Here is a 4,266-nt window from a genome sequence, read left to right as displayed (position 1 = left end):
CCTTGCTCCATCTGGATGTGTTGACCAGGACTGTGTTTCTGGCAAGTGGGGCAAGTCGAGGTTATCTGCTCAGTACTAGGGCATCCCCAACAATATTTGTGGTGGAGAGCTTTAGGATTTTCCTTGCCACAATGTGTAATCTTATGGAGGCTGAGGACTAAGTTTTGGGAGAGGGACCAAGGAGAAACCAAGCATATATCTGGGTTCTTCTACAAAGAAGGTGATATCAAGGTCTTTGAGAGTTTTGGTGATGTCAGAATGAGGAAGGATTAAAGACTGTGTGCTGGTAATACACTCATAAAGTTGTTCTTCAGAGGAGAGGGCAGGAAGAGTAGGTAGATTGAGGTTTTCACAGCAGTGGATAATGATGCGAGACTCTCACAGACTTCCCTTCTATGAAATCTAAGTGGTAAGATTTCATAGAAGGGGAGTCTGGAAGCAGAAAGGTCTTGGGTATTCTGAGTGAGTCATAAGTAATGAACTGTATGGGATATGAAAAGGTTGAGCGGATGATGTAAAACTAAGTCAGCTCTGATGGTAGCAGCAACTTTTCACAAAAAGGAGGGGAAATGCCTGAGCCACTAGGTCTAAAAGGAAGCTAAAGTACCCACCAGGCCTCTGGCTTCCATTGTTTTGGGGTGAGGCTCTGTAAAGCATGTCTTTCCTTTCTGTGTATAAAAAGAGAAAGAGGTATCGAATAACTGAAGAGTCCAAGAGTGGGAGAAGAGGCCAGAGAAAGATATCAGGTTTTAAAATGCAGACACGGAAAGTCCCAGTTATGGGGTTGGATGTGGTTTCCTTAGTCATGGCGAATAAGGAGAGGCAATAGTGAAAAAGCTAGAGCTCTAATTTCAGCAATAGCCAACCAATCCTAGAAACCCTCAGAGTTGTCTTTTGGTCTCAGAAAGAGGAAAACTGATGATGTTGTCTATACCTTTAGGGGATAAAGTCTTCCCTTCGTGAGAGTTATCACTTCCTAGACAATGGACAAAACCACATAGACAGTAAAAATATTTAATACCAGTTCTAACAAACACATACACTAATGCAGGATGTTAGTAATAGGGGAAACTGAAGAGGGGAGAGGTATATGGGAGTTCCTTGTGCTTTCTGCTCAATTTTCCTGTAAAGCTAAAACTGACCTAAAAATAAAATCTATTTATTAAAAAGCAAAACAAACAAAACAACCCCAGAAAACATAAAGGAATGGCTACAGAGACTTGCAGGGTTGTGCTTTTAATTTTTTTTTTTTACAGGTTCATGATTTCAAATTAGTGGTGCTTCATTTTTTATAAATGCTAGAAGGAAAACTAAAAATTATTGAACATTTATACTCTAAGTACTACGTAAATACTTGATTATTCTACAAACCAACAAATATTTATTAAGAGCCTCCTATATCCAATGCAATTTAACTCATTTAATTTTCACACAATCCTATGAAATACTTTTATTCACATTTTACAAAAGAAGAAAGAGTTCGAAGAGAAAAGTCTAACAATACATACTAGAACCAGGCCACTAATCTAGATCCCAAAGCCAAAGTTCTAAACTGTAAAATCATATCGAGAAGAATTGGCGCTAACGGCGACAGTTAAAACAATGAACAGCAAAGGAAGCTCGCGATACTACACAAACTACTACTCCCAACATGCAAAGCGGCTTCGTTCCGTCCGCCAGTGCCTGCGAGTATGAGGAGTCCCAGCATGCATCGAGGCGCGAAAGGCAATCTGGGTGTGGTAGTACCCCTGGATGCCTAGCGGTATCGCTTGTGCAGCAGTGGCGATTTTCTGGGCTCCAGCCAGCGGGGCCAGTGAGGGCGAGCCGAGGCACAGAAAGGGCGCGGAAATGCAAGTGGGTGAGTCAGGCACTGTCCCTACGCGATAAGGGGAGGCGGCACCGCAGCGTAGGGTTGAATTAAGTGTGGCCCGTGCTGCGACGCCGCTGTTTTAGCGTCAGCGAGGGAAGGGTGAGGGGACCCAAAGCCAGGTCCCTGCCGCCGTTCTCGCCCTCAGCATCCCGCCGCCGTCTCCACCATGCAGTCCCAGGAAGACGCTCCGCGCTCTCGCCGCCTCGCCAGTCCCACGGTTTCGGCCTTTTTCACAGGCCCAGAAGAATTAAAGGACACGGCTCATTCTGCAGCCTTGCTGGCACAGCTCAAGTCCTTCTACGACGCGCGGCTGCTGTGCGATGTGATCGAGGTGGTGACGCCTGGCAGCGGGCCTGGCACCGGTCGCCTCTTTTCCTGCAACCGCAACGTGCTGGCCGCCGCGTGTCCCTACTTCAAGAGCATGTTCACGGGCGGCATGTACGAGAGCCAGCAGGCGAGTGTGACCATGCACGATGTGGACGCTGAGTCCTTCGAGGTGTTGGTCGACTACTGCTACACGGGTCGTGTGTCCCTGAGTGAGGCCAATGTGCAGCGTCTGTATGCAGCCTCCGACATGCTGCAGCTGGAGTATGTGCGGGAAGCCTGTGCCTCCTTCTTAGCCCGCCGTCTTGACCTGGCCAACTGCACTGCCATCCTCAAATTTGCTGACGCCTTTGACCATCACAAGCTACGCTCTCAGGCCCAGTCCTATATAGCTCACAACTTCAAGCAGCTCAGTCGAATGGGTTCAATTCGGGAGGAAACTCTAGCAGATCTGACCCTGGCCCAGCTGCTGGCTTTCCTGCACCTGGATAGTCTGAACGTAGAGAGCGAACAGTGTGCCATGTGGCCATGCAGTGGCTGGAGGCAGCTCCCAAAGAGCGGGGTCCCAGTGCTGCAGAAGTGTTCAAGTGTGTCCGCTGGACACACTTCACTGAAAATGATCAGGAATACCTGCAAGGGCTGCTGACCAAGCCCATTGTGAAGCAGTATTGCCTGGACATCATTGAAGGGGTCCTGTAAATGCGTTATGGTGACATGTAAAAGTCTCTGGTGCCAGTGCCAAACAGCAGCAGCAGCAGCTCTGTTGTATCTGCAGCAGAAAATCCACCCCAGAGGCTGGGAATGTGTGCCAAGAAGATGGTGATCTTCTTTTGACGTCCCAGACATCCCTTTTTCTGCTTTGACCCATACTCGGGGGATATTTACAAAGTGCCCTCACCTTTGACCTGCCTTGCTCACACTAGGACTGTCACTACCTTAGATTTCTGTATCTCTCCAGACCATGACATCTATCTTGCTCCTCAGCCCGGAAAAGACCTCTGGGTGTATAAACCAGCCCAGAATAGTTGGTAGCAGCTTGCAGACCGCTTGCTGTGTCGTCAGGGCATGGATATGGCATACCTCAATGGCTACATTTACATTTTGGGTGGGCAAGACCATATTCCAGAAGTTAAATTGAAGGAAGTGGAATGCTATAGTGTTCAGAGGAACCAGTGGGCATTAGTGGCTCCGCTACCCCATTCTTTTATATCCTTTAACCTAATGGTAATTCAGAACTATCTTTATGTTCTCAACAGTAGGCATATGTTCTGTTATGATCCTAGCCATAATGTGTGGCTGAAGTGTGTTTCTCTGAAGCCACGTTATTTTGAGGAAGCATGTGTCTTCAATGATGAGATCTACTGTATCTGTAAGATCCCAGTCATGAAGGTCTACAACCCAGTCAGAGGAGAATGGAGGCAGATTAATAATATTCCCTTGGTGTCAGATATTAACAATTGCCGTATTATCAATCATGGCCAAAAGTTGTTGATCATCACCTCACGCGCCTGACGATGGAACAAGAACCAGGTGACCATGTATGAATTTGATGTTAGAGGAGACCAATGGATTAATATAGATACCACATTAGGCGTCTTGCAGTTTGACTCTAACTTTTTTTGCCTCTCAGCTCATGTTTATCCTTCCTGCCTTGAACCTGGTCAGAGTTTCCTCACTGAGGAAGATGATATATGGAGTGGATTGGACTGTGAGTCAGAAAGTATAACTTCTTTTTCTGATGATGATTTTTGGACAAACATAGCACTTCAGTGAAATGCACAGGATTAGCAAAATGCACAGGATCACGGGGTTTGTTGTAACTAAATTGAATCACTAAGTTGTCTTTACTGCTATGGGAAATATCTTAAAGAGATATCCTTTCTGTTCCTGAGCAGAGTGGGGAGTTCATTACTGCAAGTTTGGTTTTAACATTCCAAAGAAATAAAACTAATAATTTTCTGTGCTAAAAGTCCAATATTAATTTGATTATTTAGTATGTTCATTTTGTTACACTAATTTAGTCTTCTAATAAGTTTTATATTGTTTACTGCCGCAAGTGCTATAACCTTCAA

At 45.7% G+C, this 4,266-nt stretch overlaps 1 pseudogene; it reads left to right on the top strand.

Moving 5' to 3' along the window:
- Positions 1-2,036: 2,036 nt before the first annotated feature.
- LOC105813459 lies at positions 2,037-3,967 on the top strand (annotated as a pseudogene).
- Positions 3,968-4,266: the final 299 nt, after the last annotated feature.

Source organism: Propithecus coquereli, unplaced genomic scaffold, assembly GCF_000956105.1.
Source record: "Propithecus coquereli isolate 6110/MARCELLA unplaced genomic scaffold, Pcoq_1.0 Scaffold11, whole genome shotgun sequence".
NCBI classification, from domain to species: Eukaryota; Metazoa; Chordata; class Mammalia; order Primates; family Indriidae; genus Propithecus; species Propithecus coquereli.
This window is presented reverse-complemented; position numbering and strand designations above follow the sequence as displayed.